Raw genomic sequence first — 22062 nt, 5'->3', positions numbered from 1 at the left:
TGCCCTGGGTGAAACCAGCCTCTCTTTTGAAGATCAATGATTTAATCAATTATAATTATTTTTAACAGAGAGCATAATTATGCATGGAGTGTATGAGATGAACCAGACCGTAGTTTTTGGCATATTAGTGTTGACCCAGAACTACTGCATGTAGACTGATGTTGTAGAGGAAAGAATCTGGCCTATTCTTAGGTTTGGAGAGATAGTCGAGATTTTTACACTTCTACAGGGCATCTGAGCTGCTGGGCTGGAGGTATGGTCTGGAAGCAGAATAATTCCTACTGCAGATTATAGATGAGCCAACGAGGAGGGGTGCCATACTTTCTCAGCAACAGGGAGGGGCTGGCGGGGGATGTGAAACTCAAGGGCAGCCTTGGCTGCAGTGACCATGGGATGGTGGAGTTCAAGATCCTCGGGGCAGTGAGGAAGCTACACAGCAAGCTCTCTGCCCTGGACTTCAGGAGGGCAGACTTCGGCCTCTTCAGGGACCTGTTGAGTAACGTGCTATGGGAGACGACCCGGGAGGGAAGAGGGGCCCAGGAAAGTTGGTCGATATTCAAGGAACACCTCCTCCAAGCTCAGGAGCAATGCATCCTGATGAAGAGCAAGTCGGGCAATAAGGCCAGAAGCCCCGTGTGGATGAGCAAGGAGCTACTGGACCAACTGAAAATAAAGAAGGAAGCCTACAGAGGGTGGAAGCGAGGACAGGTAACTTGGGAGGATTACAGAGAGGTTGTGAGAGTGGCCAGGGGTCAGGTGAGGAAGGCTAAAGACCTGATGGAATTGAATCTGGCCAGCAATGTCAAGGGCAACAAGAAAAAATTCTATAGGTATGCTGGGGACAAAAGGAGCTCCAGGGAGAATGTAGGCCCTCTCTGGAAGGAAACGGGTGACCTGGTTACCTGGGACATGGAGAAGGCTGAGGTGCTTAATGACTTTTTTGCCTTAGTCTTCACCGATAAGGGCTCCAGCCACGTCACTCAAGTTGTAGAAGGTAAGAGCAGGGACTGGGAGAACAAAGAACTGCCCACAGCAGGGGAAGAGCAGGTTCGTGAACATTTGATGATCCTGAAGATGCGCAAGTTCATGGGACTCAATGAGACGGATCTACGGGTCCTGAGGGAACTGGCAGAGGAAGTTGCCAAGCTGCTGGCCATCGTATTTGAGAAATCATGGCGGTCTGGTGAGGTTCCTGAAGACTGGAAAAAGGGTAACATTACCCCCATTTTTAAAAAGGGGAACAAGGAAGACATGGGCAACTACTGCCTGGTCAGCCTCACCTCTGTGCCTGGCAAGGTCATGGAGCAGATTCTCCTGCAAAACCTGCTAAGGCACATGGAGAGCAAGGTGGTTGGTGACAGCCAACACGGCTTCACTAAGGGCAGATCATGCCTGACTAATTCGGTGGCCTTCTATGAGGGGGTTACAGCATTGCTGGACAAGAGATGAGGAACTGATGTCACCTACCTGGACTTGTGCAAGACATTTGATGCTGTCCCACATGACATCCTTCTCTCTAAACTGGAGAGACATGGCTTTGATGGATGGACCACTCAGTGAATAAGGAGTTGGCTGGATGACCACACTCGGAGAGTGGTGGTCAATGGCTTAATGTCCAAGTGGAGACTGATGAGTAGCGTTCTTCAGGGATCAGTGTTGGGTGCAGGCCTGTTCAACATCTTTGTCAGCAATATGGATAGTGGGATAGAGTGCACCCTCAGCAAGTTCACTGATGATACCAAGCTGTGTGGTGCCGTCAACACACTGGAAGGGAGGGATGCCATCCAGAGGGACCTTGACAGGCTGGAGAGGTGGGCCCATGGAAAATTAATGAAGTTCAACCAGCCCAAGTGTTATGTCTTGCTCATGGGTCGTGGCAATCCCAAGCACAAATATAGGCTGGATGGAGAATGGATTGAGAGCAGCCATGAGGAGCGGGACTTGGGAGTGTTGGTTCATGAGAAACTCAACAGGAGCAGGCAATGCGCCCTTGCTGCCCAGAAGGCCAACTGCATCCTGAGCTGCATCAAGAGGAGTGTGGCCAGCAGGCTGAGGGAGGTGATTCTGCCCCTCTACTCCACTCTTCGTGAGACCTCACCTGGAGTACTGCGTCCAGTTCTGGAGCCCCCAACATAAGAAGGACATGGACCAGTTGGAGAAGGTCCAGAGGAGGGCCACAAAGATGATCAGAGGGCTGGAGCACCTCTCCTATGAGGACAGGCTGAGAGAATTGGGGCCGCTCAGCCTGGAGAAGAGGAGGCTCCGGGGAGACCTGATAGCAGCCTTCCAGTACCTCAAGGGGGCCTACAGGAAAGATGGGGAAAGACTGTTCAATAGGACCTGTTGTTACAGAACAGGGGCTAATGGTTTTAAAATAGAGGGAGGTAGATTTAGATTAGATATTAGGAAGAAATTTTTCACAATGAGGGTGGTGGGAAACTGGAACAGGTTGTCCAGAGAGGTGGTTGATGCCCCATCCGTGGAAACATTCAAAGCCAGGTTGGATGAGGGTCTGAGCAACCTGATCTAGTTGGAGATGTCCTTGCTCCTTGCAGGGGAGTTGGACTAGATGACCTTTAAAGGTCCCTTATAACCCTAATGATTCTATGATTCTAAAAAAGTGTATTTATGTGAGAGATTAAAATATGTAATGAATTTTGAGGGTTTGCATATTGACAAGCCCACAAATAATGGATAAAACAGCAGGAATCCAGCCCTGGATAGCTTCGTGCTTTGTCTTGGACAAAAATTTCCTTTTCTCTTTCCCATATGCTTTGCAGCAGAACAAGTTGGCAACCACATCTGCTTTTCCAGCCCAGACAACCATGTAGTCAAAAGGTTAGCTGGGGTGGAGACCACACAGAGCAGTATGGTTTGGACCAGGTGAGTTAACCCAGCATATAAAGAGTGTCTACTCAACTCTTCCTCACCTGGCAATTTATTTCTGCCCGTGACTTTTCAAATTTTTTCTGAATCCAGCTGGTTGTTTTGGTGTTTTGGTTGGTTTTTTTTTTTTCTTCCCCTCCTACTTAGGCAAAGAGTAAAAGGCAAGTACATATCAGCTATTATGAAAGTAATTTTTTTTTTTTTTGTGGAGGCTTAGCATGACCCTAAATGTTGGATACTCAGTGAGAGACTTTTTGATCCAAGACTTATTAACATATAGAATATTTTTAAAGTTTTTTTCAATACACAACAAACGGACTTACATCCATAACTTCTAAGAACTGAACACAGGAGTCCTACACCTGGGTCTAACAGAGATATGTTATTTTCATCTCTAGGCTTTATCATGTGGATTTTAAAAATCTTAATGATGATGATTTCTGAAACAAATTCGGATTAGTGGTTTCTGGAGTAAGGCAAATGGCAATAAAAACCAGGAACTGGCAGAGATATTATGAGATATTGCAGCAGTGCAGCATATTTCATTTGTAAATCTAAAAGTACTTAATAAATTGTGAATGAATGAAAGACTGCATATAACTTTGGTAGGTGAGGGAATCATAGAGTCATAGAATGGTTTGGGTTGGAAGGGACTTTCAAAGGTCATCTAGTCCAACCCCCCTGCAGGGACATCTTCAACTAGATCAGGTTGCTCAGACCCTCATCCAACCTGGCTTTGAATGTTTCCACGGATGGGGCATCCACCACCTCTCTGGGCAACCTGTTCCAGTGTTCCACCACCCTTGGTGTAAAAATTTTTTCCTAATATCTAATCTAAATCTACCTCCCTCTAGTTTGAAACCATTACCCCTAGTCCTGTCACACCAGGCCCTGCTGAACAGTCTCTCCCCTTCTTTCCTGTAGGCCCCCTGGAGGTACTGAAAGGCCGCTATAAGGTCTTCACAGAACCTCCTCTTCTCCAGGCTAAACAGCCCCAAACTCTCTCAGCCTGTCCTCATAAGAGAGGTGCTCCAGCCCTTTTACCATCTTCGTGGCCCTTCTCTGGACCTGCTCCAGCTGGTACATGTCCTTCTTATGTTGGGGGCTCCAGGACAGGACACAGTACGCCAGGTGGGGTTTCACCAGAGCAGAGTAGAGGGGCAGAATCACCTCCCTCGACCTGCTGGCCACATTCCTCTTGATGCAGCCCAGGATGCGGTTGTCCTTTTGGGCTACAAGCGCACATTTCTGGCCCATGTTGAGCTTCTCATCCACCAGCACTCCCAAGTCCTTCTCCTCAGGGCTGCTCTCAATCCATTTTCTGCCCAGCCTGTATTTGTGCCTGGGATTGCCATGACCCAGGTGCAGGACCTTGCACTTGGCCTGGTTAAATTTCATGAGGTTGGCACGGGCCCACCTCTCCAGCCTGTCAAGGTCCCCCTGGATCACATCCAGCGTGTCCACAGCACCACACAGCTTGGTGTCGTCAGCAAACTTGCTGAGGGTGCACTCTATCCCACTGTCCATGTCGCCGACAAAGATGTTGAACAGGGCCGTGCCTAACACAGACCCCTGAGGCACACCACTCGTGACTGGTCTCCACATGGACATTGGGCCGTTAACCACCACTCTCTGAGTGTGGCCTTCCAGCCAATTCCTTATCCACCAAGCGGTCCATCCATCAAACCCATGTCCGTCCAGTTTAGAGAGAAGGATGTCATGCGGGACAGTGTCAAATGCCTTGCACAAGTCTGGGTAGATGATGTCCATTGATTGTCCCTTTTCCACCGATGCTGTAACTCTGTCATAGAAAACCACTAAATTAAATTCAAGCATCAATACAGATGAGAAGGTTCAGGAAGGTAATCCTGGGAACTGATAAAACCTTTTATCTCCATTTTCAGTTTAAGTCTTAGGAAAATCTAAAATATATTGTGAGGCAGAATATTTTCTTTCATCTTGAACTGTAGATAAATACCCAGAGTAGTGCTTTTGAGATGATACTCCTGCTGCCCTTCAGTGCTTCAAAAGTTTGTTTTTTTTTTTTTTTTTTTTTAAGTAGAAGGTGATTTCAAGTGAAGTTACTTCATTTCAAAGTTTGTATGATTAGGTGATGAGACTAGATGGATAGTTTAGACTTCTAATATCATGTTTCCTAACTACTTAATCTCAAGTATTTATTAATGGACTAATGTATATGGAGACCTCTTATGTTAATATATTTTTTTTCCTTGAAAAGCATGAGTTCTTCTGTATCTACTGATGTTTGATTTTTTGAAACTTAGTCATAACCATTATTTCTGTTTATGAGGTGACAGTTATTTTGTATCTACTATTTTTTCTCTTCTGCCCCCCTTGTTATAAATATATGCCAAGAGGCAAAGATACAGACCAGGTTTACATCTTATGTAGAGTATATTTATCATAACTATTCAAAAGATAGTAATTTATCCATGTCATTTCACAGATACTCCAAGCAGTATTTTCTGTGTGCTGTAAAACCCTTTTTATTGATGTAAACAGAGATTAGCTTTGATACACAAGTTAGCACAGCACATGTTTCAGTTATCTCTAAACTTCTTTTTGACGAGGGAGTACAGGAGACAAAGATCCTTTTTGCCTTCACAATTTCCTAGCTTTATTTATGGGTTCACAGCTCTCTACAAAGCCTTAACCAGGCTAGATTCAAATAGAATAAAAAAATGCTCTGTCTTTTTGTGTAACCCTGCTGAGATTTTCTGAGTTAGATGCTCATTTTCCAATAAAGCCAGTTTGAACCAGATAAAAAAATCCTCAGCGTGGCTTTGGCCTAACTGTTTAACAATAAAACATCCACATGCTCTTTCTAAAGGGAACTCAGGATCTTCACATTAGGAATGTGATTAAGTATTGCAAGCAAAAGTCCGTAACTTATTGTTTGAATGTTTTCCTTTTATCAAAGATACTTGTACATGTCTGTATATATCTCTGCTGAATAAATAAAAGTGTTTTTTTTTTTTTAAAGTAATTTTACCCCAAAATACCTGCTTTACTTTTGCTCTCAAACTCGGAAGAAAATGGCTTTGCTCTGTAATGTCAGTGGTTTTGTACTCTTATCATTGATTTTTATCCACTCTGGGAATAATCATCTATAAAGAAGAGCATGCTCATCTTTCTCCAAAAGATGATAATTTGTTTTTCAGAAGCAACTACTGTTAAGTACAATGTCTACACAAAGACGTAAATTCAGGATCCAGGTAAAGAGATACTAGCTTGCAAATATCTTGTCCTGTTCCCTGCTTTGTTGCTCACTTGTTCAGAGATCCTCTAAGTCATATTACCTGCAATCTCAGTTTCTCTGTGCATCCGTAAAGGGGTAACGGATACCTCTCAGCATTTTTTGTTGTTGTTGGTTGTTTTTTTTAAGCTATGTGGATAAAATACAGAAGGAGGAGAATAAGCAGGTAATAGGAGCCTTATTTACATCCTCAACTGTGCTTTGGTTTCTGCAGTGTGGTTTTACTTATACTCAGTAAGTTTTTCTCCTGTACCCTTTGTTATGGAAGGGATGCAGACTAAGTGAGCTGCTCTCTTTTCCTCCTCCAGTAATTTTTGTTGTCCTTTTCTACATTCATGTAGATGTTTCCACAGAGCTTGGATCACAAGCAGAGTTGGCTGATCTTTGTTGTGTTTACCAAAAGTTTCTTTCAGTACCATACTAGATTTCTTGCTGTTCTAGAAACTTTCTCCTTTCCTTGTAAGCTGATGGTGGGAGATAGTTAAACAAGAGGCCAGGCTGGGTGAGGAAAGAAGGAACACTAAAGATGGTTTCAACTTCTTAAGACTGAATGGAGATGATTTTGATATACTTGCCACTTTTTTTTTTTCTCAGAGCTGCTCTCTGGCCTGAGGGAATCACTTCTGCAAAGTCTCCTTGGTTTGGGCAGTTTGTCACCTGGCCCCACAGCTGTTCCATCCTCAGCCAGTTTGGGCATGTCTTTACACGGAGCTAAATGCCAATTACATATTTGTGATTGAAATCCCATCTGGGTTGTTTGGTTTTTTGTTTGGTTTTTTTTTGAGCCAGAAAAAAATCCTGAAAATGTCTGTCTTTTATATTTTGTAAAGGATTTTGTTCAAAATAGGGGAAATAGAAGTTTATATCTTGAACTATATGAATACTTGAGTTATCTCAGCAAAATGCAAGTGCATTAAAGTGCATGCGAACAACACAATACTGTATTTCTTAGGGTAGTGAAGTAATGGAAAAAAACTCCCAATGAGGTGAAAATGAAGTTAGTTCTTCCCAGTGGTTTTGTTTCCCATTTGGAAACCTGATCCATTGATTGTTTTCTGTACTATGCTTAGTAGCAACAGCAAGTGAACTAAAAAGCAGAGACAAACATACCTTTTTCCATGGCTGATACTTAACAAGATAAAGGTTCTCTATCCTTCTCTGAGGCAGGGTGATGGTCAGTTGTTGTCCACTTGTAAGCACAGTTGTAAGAAAACCAATGCCTTTAATATGTTTGTTTGTCTAGAAAGGAGCTCCTGGGGAATCACTGCTCTGTGAGGAGCATGCTTCTGGTTGGAATTTGCAAATTTACTGTTAGGCTGAATCTCAGTCTTTTATACAGTGATATTTGAAAGACTACTTAAGAAAAGTAGTCTACATCCTACTCCCCTGCTTTTCAGAGTATTTCTTACTCAACTGAATGTAAAAGGGTGAAAAAGTCCTAGTATGATAGTGTTTTACCCTTGCTTAAAGAAGATCATAAATTTTTCACCAGAATTGGAAGCAGTGTGGAATCTGCCTTTTTGAATTAGAACTAGTGGGTTTGGCAAAGCAAGGCATGTGGTGTGAAACTAGTTTTTGAAAGGTTCTGTAAGACTTTCTGACTGAACAGTTTCTCGTGAGCTAAGCAGTACTGAGAAAGGCTTGCTATGTGGATAGAAGACCTCCTAAGAGCATGTTTGATTCTGTGATTCAGGGTATGGGATCGGTCCCCTGAATAGAGAAAACATGTCATCAGTGGTCCAGCAAGGAGCTGAGGGCACAGTCCGGTTGGTTTTCAAATGAGATATGGATCAGGTGCTGGACTTAAAGTGACTTAACACTTGTCTGGCTACCTGAAGAATTATTACATCTCTTAGATTTAAACAATTGTTCTAAGCACTCTGAGCTCAGAAGACTGTAGTAATGATTGCCCTGCAACATTAAAATGTCATCTAAAGACAACACAAGGTAGGCCCACCAATGCTATTCAACAGTCATAAACAGTACAGATTAAGTTAGCCAGTAAATCAAACCAGGAAAAAAACTCCCTTCTACCCTCACCAACTCCTGGAGAGACTTATTGCTCTTGACTTCTGCTTTGAAGATTAGCAAACTTGGGAACATGGGGTATGAGTGACGTCCCTCGGGGGTCTGTGTTGGGCCTGGGCCTTTTCAACATCTTTGTCGGAAACATGGATAGTGGGATAGAGTGCACCCTCAGCAAGTTCACTGATGATACCAAGCTGCATGGTGCCATCAACACGCTGGATGTGATCCAGAGGGACCTTGACAGGCTGGAGAGGTGAGCCCGCGCAAACCTCATGAAATTCAACCAGGCCAAGTGCAAGGTCCTGCACCTGGGTGGTGGCAATCCCAGGTACAAATATAGGCTGGGTGGAAAATGGATCGAGACCAGCCCTGAGGAGAAGGACTTGGGAGTGTTGGTTCATGAGAAACTCAACAGGAGCAGGCAATGCGCCCTTGCAGCCCAGAAGGCCAACTGCATCCTGGGCTGCGTCAAGAGGAGTGTGGCCAGCAGGCTGAGGGAGGTGATTCTGCCCCTCTACTCCACTCTTCGTGAGACCTCACCTGGAGTACTGCGTCCAGTTCTGGAGCCCCCAACATAAGAAGGACATGGACCAGTTGGAGAAGGTCCAGAGGAGGGCCACAAAGATGATCAGAGGGCTGGAGCACCTCTCCTATGAGGACAGGCTGAGAGAGTTTGGGGCTGTTCATCCTGGAGAAGAGGAGGCTCTGGGAAGACCTTATAGTGGCCTTCTAGTACCTCCAGGGGGCCTACAGGAAAGAAGGGGAGAGACTGTTCAGTAGAACCTGTTGTTACAGAACAGGGGCTAATGGTTTTAAAATAGAGGGAGGTAGATTTAGATTAGATATTAGGAAGAATTTTTTTACAATGACGGTGGTGGAACACTAGAACAGGTTGCCCAGAGAGGTGGTGGATGCCCCATCCCTGGAAATGTTCAAGGCCAGGTTGGATGAGGGTGGGAGCAACCTGATCTAGTTGAAGATGTCCCTGCAGGGGGGTTGGACTAGATGACCTTTGAAAGTCCCTTCCAACCCAAACCATTCTATGATTCTATGATTTTTGACCATCTGGCATCAAGCACACAGTGCTATTTAAATTCTGTTTTGGTTAATTGTACTTCTGCCTCTGTGAAGTTTCTCTCTTGCTCTAAATGGATAAAATAATATTTTTTTTTTCCTTCATGTCCACTATACTTCTGTGGCTTTGTACTGTTAAATGAGTAGTTTGCTTTGCTCCAGAAACAGCTGTATGTCAGCAATAAATGAAGCAATTTGTGTGAGTGCCCACTTTTCACTATTTATTTTTCAAAGGTGTTGCAAGGTTATTAATCATTAAATGCTTTGAAATTCTTCCTTGAGGAGTATCATATGACTTGGAGCAGTGTTTGAGTCAACAAAGGCATAAAGAGGCTTCTTGTATGTGTTTTGAAGACTTCAGGTCATATTTGTGTAAGTGATAATATCTATCTCCAATACAGTGCTTTTCATTGCAGTTCTCCAAAGTGCTTTGCAAAGCTGATTGGAGCCATTACTAGAGCTAATTGAAAGTTTTTGGTTAAATGATGCATTGTTAAAATATGCTGGTTTTATGATGCTGAACACTTTGTGGATTTAAGTTGGTGCTAGGAGAGCTTACTGAGAAGCCAGAGTGAGCTAGAGGCCTGACTGAAACAGAAACAAACTGCTTTTTATGAGAAAAAGGATGTATCAGCACAACCGTCTTACTGTGCAATGCAAGGCTTTTTGTTTCATTCAAACATTAAATAAAAGCAAAGAATGAAACTGTGAATATTGTCCTTGAGTGACTTCAGCCAGTATTTTGTGGATTAAGAAATCAAAGCAAAGGAAAAGAAAATTACTTGCATGACTGGAGTTTCCTAATATGCCAAAGATGGATCTGGAATTTTGAGTCCTCCAGCCACAGAGCTACCTCTTTGATACTTTACTATAGTTTAACAAGGTACTTGCTTTACTACTTTTGCTTAAGCACTATTATTTTTTTCCAGAAGTTAAACTTACAGTTTCGAGCAAAGTGAAGTGTGTAGATAAATAATGACAGTGAATTTCTCCTGTTCAAAGAAAAGGGAAGATGGGTCTACTTTCAGCTGTGGGAGCACAGGTGGAATTGGAATGAATTTCCTTGGATTATAAAAAATATAATGGATTCTTGTTGTTTCTCAGTATCTCTAATGATGTACCTGTTATGACACTACAGAATAGATGTCAGGAAAATACTAAGATATACCTATGGCAGGATAGATTCCATGTTGAAGTTTTTTAAAGTAACTGGTCCAGCCAAGTAATACTGTGCTGCCCTACTCTGTCTTCTTTTAGGTCATTCTAAAAGACAGCGCTTACTCTGCATCGCTTTGCTGTTTATGAAGTGAAAACAAGGTACTACCTTCGAGTCAGAAAAGGCCTTCCTCTAACAAACAGCAGAGATTCAATGCCCCATTTATTGTCTTGATATTTTATTTTAGTGTTCCAGTTTGCAGAGTGGTCTCCAGAGGTTTCTAAAGTATGCATGAATAAAAGAGAGAAACACACTCCTCTTTTAGCCTGGAGACAGGCCTAGCTGTCTGTCTAAACCTCTCTCATTCCTGTTGGCATTGGCAGGAATCCAGGTGGCATAGCACCCTCCTACTTCATATTCTACTCTTTGTTGCATTTTGTTTCTATATCTACCTTCATTGTCCATGCCATGCTGTTCACTAACAAGTCTATGGTCTCCTCGGATGTATTTTCCATTGGCTGACTTTTATTACCTTTATTCATATTCCAGTGTTGTCTACAAGCACCAGTTAGTGATTGAAGCCACATTTCTTGGTCTTTCTACATGCATAAACTGTGTGTGTGTAAGTAATAACAAAAGTCCCTTTTTGGTTGGAAAAGGGCAGATATAAGAAGTGGACAGGAGGAGAAATACATCTTAACCTTCATTTATTTATTGGTAGTATACAAAAAGTGGTCAAGTATGTCTCCCTCTAACAATTCTTAAAGGTTGTGGGGTGACTGGGCTCTAAGCAGATTTATGCAGCATTGGTCTTGAAAAATTACATATGGGACTCTTCATTGCATATGGGACACAAGTTATGTTTATATCCCAGAATATAAATGAGATGCTAACTTGAATAGCTTTGTAGTGTGGAATGTCTCTCTTTCCTTCATAGCTTTATTTAGTTCAGTGCTTCCCCTTCTTCATGTTCTCATGCCCCAAGAATGCAGACAAATAGCTGAAAAAGGTTTGTCTCTAATGCTGTTAGGTCAATAAGGTTCTTGGCCAAAAAATATCACTGGCCTCCCTGGTCAAAGGAAACCACATCAACAGCAATAGTTTTCAGGAGATTATAGCTAGTGTGTCTCAGCTGTTGTATATGAGGCCTAAGAGGATAGAACAAAACCTGTAACTCTTGGTCTCATCCTTAAGCACATGTCCAGTTAAAACTTGTGCTTCATTTCATGCAAGGGTAATGCCTGCAGAAGATACAAGAACATGGACACAGAAAGAATCTGTAAAACTTCAGGACACTGCTCATAAAAATCCTGAGAATGGACGATCTGTTGGCCTCTCTAGCTGAAAAAATTCAGCTCTTTGAAGGAGCTGGGGATCAGTTATGAAAGCGTGTAATAGACACTGAATTGATTGTACCACAAGTTTTTGCCTTTCAGATTTCAAGGGCAAACTACTTCCAACAAATTCATGCATGTGGACCTGAAACATTTAAATTTTTCTAGTGGGGAATAATCACCACAGCTTTCTGCTAAGACCTCCAGCAAATTTTCTCTGAACTAGAGCTGCCCTGTGGCTTTGCACCACAAATGGACCTTTCAAATCCCAGGATCTTGAGTTCCAGCAAGGAAATTGGAATTTTTGCAGGAAGCAATAGAAAAATCTTGTGGAATATTCTGTATTCTGCCTGCATTGTTTCTGTATTTCTGAATATAATCAAATGCCCTAAATTGCATAAATTGTTTGCAGAGAGTTTCATAAGAAATCAGTGGTGGCATATGCTTAATTTCTCTGTCTTCCTCGTAGTGGATACTCCTGGTCCTACATCATTCTCAGTGATCTTTTGGAGTAGTCTCTGCATTTATAGCTTGCTGGGGTCTGTGCTGAAGTAATGTTTTAACCTTTGGAACCTAAAGCTTCTAACACTGGATTTTATGGCAAGAGGGCTCTAGAGAAACATCTTTTGGGTTCTTAAATTCTTCTACTTCTGTTTTTTTGTTGGTGGCACTTTCCTTTGCATACAGACATCTTCCACACTGCTCTAGTTTGATTCCCCCCTGCCTCTATTTTTTTGCCTTTGGCCTCACAGTCCTCTGAAGAACATTTTTATTCTGTCTCTGCATCCTCCCATTTCAGTTGCCTCATGCACCTGCCCTAGTTTTTCTTGTGTTATTTGTACTGTGAGTTGTTGGATTAAAAAAAAAAAAAAATGAAGTACTTGAATCTTTCTGCTTCATTAGAAAAGCTCACGGGAAAGCACTTGATCCTGTTTCCACATGGAAGGTGGAAAACACTGACTCTGTGTAAACTGAACCCTGGAAACCCTTTTCCATTATCTCTCTGAGGAACCTGAGAAGATTAATCTAAGAATATGTATCTTAAATCCAAATCAATGTGCAACTCATATCTGTTATTTGGGAATATAGTGTTTCACCCTTTCTGACAAAGAACCCATACATGGCGAGTTGTTAACCATTTGAGGAAGATTATGAAGTTTATTTCCTTGCAGTTGTTGTTGTTGTTCCTAGTTCAGCCTTTCCTGTGTTGTGAACTCTGTGGGAATGTTTGTTCATGTGATAGGGCTGGGCTAATTTCACCATATTTAGAAACCTAATGATTTAAATTTCTGGATTCAGTTCCAAATGACCTATATTCCCATAAGGTTTGTGTTTATTGCTGAGCATTGTTTTATGGATTTTCTTTATTACGTTAAAGACTTTTTGAATGTGGTCACCATTATGTAAAGTATCTGCAGAACTGAGTATCCTTTGGGGAAACTGAATTTTGGCTCTTTGAGCAAGCATGTAGTGTTGAAATGGAACAATACAGACATATATTAGAGCCCCAATGGTATCCTCATGGAGAGAACATACAGGATCTCTCTGGTTTCCCCAGGTTTCCCTCCTGGAAACCTAGACTGCCTGTGGGACTTCCAGGATACCAGCCCACTTTTGCCCTTTATTACTCTCTCACATATTGTCTTCACACAGAACAGGAGTGTGTCTTTTGTAAGCATGTGGACCAGAATTACCTCCAAAGGCTTGAGAGGCCAGTGTTGGTGAACAAAGACATCTCTGTCTACTGGGTGTGGGGGGGAAATCCACAACCTACCCCCGAAAACCAATGCCCCCAAAACAGAATATGTAGGCAGTGACACCGCAAGAGCTTTTGCATGGCTATTTACAGAGACAACACTTTTCTGGGATGAGAGGAATCAAGGGTATACTTTACTGTGTACACTTTAGCAAGAAAACATAAGTTGTCCAGATTTACCAAGGAACAGTAAAACTCTCTGGTGTCTCATGAAACCATTGTGTGTTGTGGTATGTAATACCTGAACGTAGAGCTTGAACTGAAGCCTGTTGAAATAAGGGACTGTCGTTCTAATGGTTTAAGTAAGTAGACTTTGCTACTTCCCAAGAGCTTTACCCAATGTTGCCTGAGACTTCAAGTCTAGTTTGTTTTCTTTTAATGAGCAAGACTTTCTCCATGGCAGGATATGAATCACTGCAGATGCACTGGTTCACTGATTTTAAAGGTGGTTTTGCCTCTTTACTTGACTAAGCAAGTAAAACTTTGCTACTAGCCAGATGGTGGCCTAACGTGTTTAATGAGATAAATATTTTTGTTTGTTTGTTTTTGTTTAGCAGAGGGATATTCTAATTAAAATATAGAGTTTGGATTCTGCTTGTGCACACTACTGCCAAGCACAGGAAAAATAGTGAGCTTAGTACTCATGTACTTTGCTAAGAGGCATAGACTTCACTGACTTCTGGGGCTATTCCGATTGGAATTGGAAAAGAGGAAGGAAGATTCACTTTGGGATAACTTTTTTTTTTTTTTTTTTTTCCTGGAAATATAACCTGAATCATTGTGTCAAATAAAATCTAGTTTTTAATTTTGAAACTAAAGTCCAGCTAAACTTCAAAGTACAATGTTAGTTTTGAAATGAAATAATGATATACTGCATTTTAGAAAATTTTGCAGAAAAACAAGTCCTTAATTATTTACAGGCAAAATATTTCAGTGTGGATTTCATAGCACCAAATCTTACTCAACTTGCTTGAATATTCTTCTCCATTTTAACAGTCATGGAAGTATCCAGATCATTTAGTCCCAATCTCCTCTAGATCCTTGTGGCATAGTGATTTTTAAGGCAACCTCTGCTTGAAACAAACAACAATGCAGGTAGGTCATTTAGAAAGTAGAGAGCTGTATGTAAAATAGTACCTCTCCCAGAATGAAATTATCTATATCCAGAAACAGTATCTTGGTTTTTCTGGTGGCGTATGGTATAGGAAACCACTATGAAGGTGTCTATGCAGTTTATACCATTTATATCATTTTGAAAAAAAACCCCCAGATTTGACATTCGCATGTGTAATTTCTCTGTTGACCATATAGCCCATTTCTAGCCCATTTCTACTTGTATTAGTTTTGCACATCACTGTGTCACTGTGCAGAACCTGCAGTAACTTCTGACAGTTCATACAGTGCACCTGATTATTGGTGTCTTTCTTTAGCAGAAATCAGCTCTCTGGATTTCTTTACCTATGAACAGAAAAGAAAAAGATATTTTGTTTTCCCTTGTTGTTTGAAAGGATGGTGTGTAAAGAGGAGGAGTGAATCTTCAAAGCAAGGAGTAAAACAGCTTCAAAAACAGACTCCAGTTTTCTGCCAGTGCCTCCAGCCTGTGCTCCCAACAGGCACAGTCACAGGAGGCCAGAGTGCTCACAAGAATTGCTCTGTATCCTGAGGAAAGCTCTTGAAGTTCTAGTTTTGCTGTGGGGCTGCAAAGAAGCTCCCTGCCACATTGCATTTTGTGAAAATGGCAGAAGCTTTTGGTAATTTGTTTCCATAGGGAGAGCAAACTGTCATAGTTCAGCCTCGATCGGGACCAGACTACGCAGTCTCTCTCTCACTCCCCCCACCCTCCAAGAAACGAGGGAGAAATAATGTAAGAAAAACGGCTTGAGGTTTGAGATAAGGACAGGGAGAAAATCCTTAAAGTTACCGTCACGGGCAAAACAGACTCGACTTGGAGAAAACTATTCATTTATTACTACAAACAGAAGGAGAATGAGACAGAGAACAAGATAACCTCCCTCCACATCTCCCTCTTCCCAAGCTTAACATTATCTCTACTACCTTCCCCCCGCCCAGCGGCACAGTGGGGAAGAGGGAATGGGGGTTGCGGTCAGTTCATCACACGTTGTTTCACGCCGCTGCTTCATGGTCGGGGGAAGAACTCCTCACATTCCTCCCCTGCTCCAGCATGGGGTCCCACCCACGGGCCACAGCCCTTTGTGAAACTGCTCTGGCGTGGGTCATCTCTTCCATGGGGTGCAGTCTCTCCAGAATGGCTGCCCCAGCAGGCCCTCCATGGGCAACAGCTGCCTTCAGGCATCCACCTCCCCCGATGTGGGGTCCTGCACAGGCTCCAAGTGGATCTCTGCTCCTCTGTGGACCTCCATGGGCTGCAAGGGGACAACCTGCTCCACCATGGTCGTCACCACAGGCTGCAGGGGAATCTTGGCCAGGAGCCGCATTACTCCTCCCCCTCCTTCTTCACTGACCTTGGCGTCTGCAGCTGTTCTTCTCACAAGAAAAGTTCTTCACAAAAGGCTGGCAGATGCCTCTCAATCTCTTTACATCATCCAGCTCATCTCCTCTCCACTTCTTGCAGCCAGGCTGGGCCGAGTTGGGCCCAGTCAGCTGCCTGGCGAGAGGCCAGAGGGTGAGGCCTGCAAGGCCCACAAGGCTCACGCCTCCCCCTCTGTGCCCTTGTTCAGCTTCTTCACATCTTCTCTTTTCTTTTTTTTTTTTCTCTGTTTTCCCTTTCTTAAATACGTTATCGCAGAGGCGTTATCACGGAGCATTCTGCTACCACTCGGCTTAGCCTTGGCCAGCAGTGGGTCTGCCCTAGGCCTGGACGAGTCCATTGAACAAAGTGGAGCAACTTCTAGCAGTTTCCTACAGAAGCTACCACCTTAGGCCACCCCTCACTAAACAAAACCACAACACAAACTTATAAATTTATTTTCACCCTCGGGTTAGCTAGGAAAATCTGCATAGCTCAGACTCTTGCTAAGTGTGAATAATTCAATTTACCCATTAGCCCTTTCTGTGAGGAGGACATTGTAAGTTTCTATGATGCACTATTTCTGTTCAAAGGAAGGATGCTAGCTTGCAAAAGTGCCTTTCTTCTTCACTATATCTGATTGTGTAAGCTGAGATATTTCGAACTCTGCCTGAACTAGATAGCTAGCTTACCCTGGAATTAATCACTAGGAAAACCAGTGACTCGGTTGCCCAAAGCTGCTCTGATAGTAGTATAGCTGCTGCTTCTTAAGCTTCTTTGTAAGTCAAAAGCAAGGTGCTAAATGCCTCTGGAGAAGATGTTCTGATACTTCTCCTTCCTCCGAAATTTACCTTTAATGCCAGTCCCCCAGCTATCCTGTGATACTTGTCCTAATCATGCTTCAGTGTTCATCAAGCCAGGGAGGATAACCAGCAAATGGAAACAGAGCCTGATGTGTATAGTAGGGTCCAGGAGCAGAGAGCAAGGGCTGTCCTGTGAGGGAGGATGAGCCTGGAGCTGAGGGTGACTACAGCACAAACATGATAGTGCCCTTGCTGGCCACAGCACAGCCCCACATTGCATGAGCAGGGCCAGGTTGGTGACAATAACAGGTTTCACTGGCAGCCAGTGATCACTTGGGACATGCAAAGGGAAGTAGCTGTGTCCAAGTTCAATCCAGACAGCAAGTTGGGCCCAGCAAGGATAGGGCTGGCAGCAAATGAACCTGCAGCATGGTTCAGCCTGAGCTGAAACCAGGCTTCTGGGCCCTTGGGCAGTGGCGTGTGGGTCCCAGGTTTAAGGACTGTTGGTGTACTCAGGACCCCAACAGCTGCTCTGATGTGGGCCAGACGCTGACATGCTGATGGCATGTGTTATGTCCTGCACATGGTCAGGGCAATCCCAAGCACAGATAGAGACTAGATGGAGAATGGATTGAGAGCAGCCCTGAGGAGAAGGACTTGGGCATGCTGGTGGATGAGAAGCTCAACATGAGCCAGAAATGCATGCCTGCAGCCCAGAAAGCCAGCCACATCCTGGACTGCATCAAGAGGAGTGTGGCCAGCAGGTTGAGGGAAGTGATTCTGCCCCTCTACTCCACTCTCGTGAGACTCCACCTGGAGTACTCCAGGATGCAGTTGGCCTTCTTGGCCGCAAGGCTGCATTGCCAGCTTATGTTGAGCTTCTCATCAACCAACACTCCCAAGTCTTGCTCCAGCCCTCTTATCTTTGTGTCCCTCCTCTGGACCCTCTCCAACTGGTCCATGTCCTTCTTATGTTGGGGGCTCCAGAACTGGATGCAGTACACCAGGTGAGCGGGCGGCCTTCTGGGCTGCAAGGGCACGTTGCCAGCTCATGTTAAACTTCTCCACCAGCACTCCCAAGTCCCTCTCCTCAGGGCTGGTCTCGATCCATTCTCTGCCCAGCCTGTATTTGTGCTTGGGATTGCCACGACCCACATGCAGGACATAATACTTAGCCTGGTTGAACTTCATAAGGTTTGCATGGGCCCACCTCTCCAGCCTGTCAAGGTCCCTCTGGATGACATCCCTCCCCTCCAGCATGTTGACAGCACCACAGAGCTTGGTGTTGTCGGCGAACTTGCTGGGGGTGCACTCTATCCCACTGTCCATGTTGCTGACAAAGATGTTAAACAGGGCCGGGCCCAATACCGACCCCTGAGGAATGCCACTCGTCATCAGTCTCCACTTGGACATTAAGCCATTGGCCACCACTCTCTGAGTGCCATCCAGCCAATTCCTTATCCATCTAGTGGTCCATCCATCAAAACCATGTATCTCCAGTTTAGAGAGAAGGATGTCATGTGGGACAGTGTCAAATGCCTTGCACAAGTCCAGGTAGATGACATCAGTTGCTTGTCCCTTGTCCACCGATGCTGTAACCCCATTATAGAAGGCCACCAAGTTAGTCAGGCATGAGGAGGAGGGGTAATGGTTTTAAAATAGAGGGAGGTAGATTCAGACTTGATATAAGGAAAAAATAGTTTACAATGAGGGTGGTGGAACACTGCAACAGGTTGCCCAGAGAGAGGTGGTAGATACCCCATCCCTGGAAACGTTCAAGGCCAGGTTGGACTGGGCTCTGAGCAACCTGATCTAGGTGAAGATGTCCCTGCTCCTTACAGGTGGTTTGAACTAGATGACTCTTATAGGTTCCTTCCAATTCAAACTATTCTGTGATTCTATGATAAGAAGTCCTGGGCTCTGTGAGACAGCTCAGTGAATAAAGTGCAAGAAAGAAGTAGTAGGGCTTCCTTTCTAGAGGCCTAGAAAGCAAGTGAAGAGTCCAACATTTCACTTCCTGAGGGGTAGACTTAGAAATGGGTTATGAATCTTGATGGGCTAGAATTACTGTCTCTTCTGCCTCTTGGTGTCCCCTGCAGTCCCACAGTAAAGCTCTCTGCAGCTGTGGTACGTGATCCACTCCCATCCTCCCTCATACAGTTATCTGGAACTGCCTGTGCTCTTCACTGTCTCTGCCCACTTGAGTGCGAAAGGATACGCTGAGTTAGGAGAAGCCAGTGTCCCCTCTGTGCTTCTCGTAAAGGCACAGGGAGACAGGGAAGGGTATTGCGCATCTTTACCCGAGCTGCTGTTCCAGCTAGTCCTTGTAATAACAATTCCTATGTGCCTAAGTTTAAACTGTAAACTCCTCTGCTGGCATATAATTGCCTGCTGAGTAATGCTGCTCTCCAGAGACGCCTACTAGCACAGGATAGGCATATTCTGCCCGGCAGCATCTTTCATTTAAAGCTTTCCAGGCATTGCTTCTATCTGGCAAGGTAAAATAAAGCTTTCCATTAAGCAGTCTCCCTCCGTCCTGCGTTCTGTTCTGCACTGTTTTGGGGTATGGATGGGATGATTCCCAAAGGGCGTGCAAGACTGTCCCTGGGTGGTGGCACTGGTGAACTTTATTAGTTGAACTAAATACAACAAAGTGAAAAGCACAGTGCTGTACTTATATTTTTATGGCATCCTACTGTCTTACCTTTTGTGTGCTAATTATGTTTATGCATGACAAAGAGAGGGACATTTCTGTGTTAATGAAGAGTTTGAGTGAATATAAGTTTTTGAAAAGGACAGAAAAACTGTTTTCCCTGAATCTGTTTCTGTAAGATCAGTTGACAGTCTGCCTACACACTAAAGGAGCATAAAAATAAATCTGGTTTGGTGTATGGTTTTGGTTTTAAATATTAAATAGAGCTGCTCAAAAGCCCAGAGGCAGAATCCATGTGGATGAGAAAGCTGGAGAGGGAGAAGTGTAATATACTCACCAAAGCATCACCCCTTAGGCAACCTTTCCACTCTCTGATATCAGCTCCAACACTGGCTTCGTTGAGATGTGGCAAATTCCCAGGAAATGGTATTTCCAAGTAACATGAACTCAGGAAACAGTGTCTCTCTCCTCAAGTTTTCTCTTGTTGGATATGCAGTGCTCATGAGCTGTCCTTGCAGGAAGGGCTCAGGGCGTGGTGAAATCAGGTTCCTGCTGTAGGGAGGTTACCTGCCTGCCCCACAACAGTGCAGTGGTGCCTCAGGTGTCAACTGTCTTGGGCAGTCAGAACCAATGCCTTGCTATTTGGAGGTGGACATATCCCTTTTAAATGATGCAACAGGTACCACTTTCACCTTGTGTTTCTGCTTGGTGGAAAGCTGTTCATTGGACTTTGCTAGTCCAATGGTTAGAAACGTTCTAATTTTCAGCCTAGGATTATTCATGGCCAGTTTCTGTCTAATTTGTTCTTGACTCAATGAGAAGAAAATGAACACTGAGTGCAGTGAGTGAGGTCTGCCTTGAGAGCTTGTAGAAAAAGCTTGCTGAGCAGGTCACTCTCCTGGTCTTGCAGCGTTAGCCTGGTGACTCTACACTTGCCTGAAAATATTCAGTGCAGTTCTGATGACCTTTAAAATGAAGGAACGTGGGTCTGGTCCCAAGCTTGGAAAAGCCTGTGGAAAGGCTCGTGTTGACTTCACTGGTCTTGAGAATTAAGCCTTACAAGGTTTGCATAGAGCTGGTGTCAGATGTGTCTTCCACTTGCAGTTCAGGTAATGAATGTGTATGCACAAGGCTAGAGCAATTATGAGAGACTTCAAAGGGAGCTATGCAACTAAGGAGAAGTATTTGTAGGCTGATCTGTGCCTTAACATTATACTTTCATACAACTGTCATCTGTACCATGAGTCCTCTCCAGAGAAGGGAGCATCTGACATGCCCTGGTCCCCCAGGATGAGGAGTTTGTACACATATGTTCCCTGGGGACTGGGATGAATTTAATGCATGTGGGGTTCCTGTGTGTATATTTTGCGAAAGTCCTGATCAGGTTGTTTAGGTTCAGGATCATACAGCACCTTGCTTACTTGCAGTTTGATCTGAAAGATCTTTGGTAACGTGTTTTTGCAGTAAACACGGATATTTTGAGGGAGTGAAGCTGAAATGTAGGCAGCACATAATGATTCATATGGAAACAGTAATTGCAGGAACAGCTATGGAGAGGGTTACAAGTAGAGTTAGTGAATGGGAAGATGTTTTCAAACACCATAACCTGTTGAGAAAAGGTTGTGCCACATCCTGAATCCCTGTCTCCCTGGCGAGACTACAGTTGTGTCACACCCCCAACACAGTCGCAGCATCTTGCAAGAAGTAGTTGTCAGTTTTCAAGCAAGGAGAAAAAGCTATAACTGGAACTAGATTAAATGGTCATCTAATGTTTCTCATTTGTGTCATTAAATGTAGTATTGCAGACATTTGAGTCAGATTGCGTTGGTCTGGCCTTCCAGTATTCGAATTCCAGCCTGGTTGAATTCCCTTCACTACTTTTCATCTTTATGCATCCTGTAAGGGCTGCCATGTTATGGTCCACATGCTGCTGTGTTTTGCTGGCAAGTGAAGCTGTTCGTGTTTGCTCTGTATACAATTACAGTGGCTAAGGACATTTAAAGTGAGAGCCAGGAGTGTTTTGTCACAGTGTGCACTTACACAGTGTGATTGTGCAGGAGATAGTGGGTGATAAATGCAAAAGAAAAAAAACAACTTTTCTTTCTCACTCTTGTCAACTCTACCAATTTTAATGTAGGATTTTATTTATTTATTTATTTATTTATTCCCCTTCTTTTAAGGCCCATGTTCCTGGAGGTCAGTAATTATTAGAAATTTTGACCCTCTCTGGCTTTTATAGCTACATGGGAAAGCTTGGAAACATGAATCCCAGAGGCTTGAAATCCATAAAGCTAACAGAAGGAGGTCAAGATTTATTTATACATAAAATTTTGTGATTTGTTTAGATCATCTCAGGCACTGAAGTACTTAAACCCAGTAGTACAATTTTCTTTTTATTCTCACTGTCCACTTAGCGATGTGGTGTCGGAGGGAGAGCAGGAGACGAGACTGTGACTCAGTCATCAGCTCTCTCTACCAGATTGCTGACAGGCATGACAGGAGAAAACTGCCTGGAGTGGTGAAGCAATTCCATTCACTGACTGGAAAGGAACTGGCACCTTGTCTTGGGGCAGGGGTGAAGTTATATCTTTCATTATCCTTAACATG

General features: G+C 43.6%; 1 protein-coding gene across 3 annotated transcripts in view; it reads left to right on the top strand.

The window, feature by feature from the left end:
• Positions 1-22062, top strand: part of DENND2B (DENN domain containing 2B) — a 206380-nt gene that overhangs the window by 11736 nt on the left and 172582 nt on the right. The window lies entirely within an intron of this gene.

The sequence above is a fragment of the Chlamydotis macqueenii genome, chromosome 5, assembly GCF_036417535.1.
Source record: "Chlamydotis macqueenii isolate bChlMac1 chromosome 5, bChlMac1.mat, whole genome shotgun sequence".
In the NCBI taxonomy this organism is placed as follows: Eukaryota; Metazoa; Chordata; class Aves; order Otidiformes; family Otididae; genus Chlamydotis; species Chlamydotis macqueenii.
This window is presented reverse-complemented; position numbering and strand designations above follow the sequence as displayed.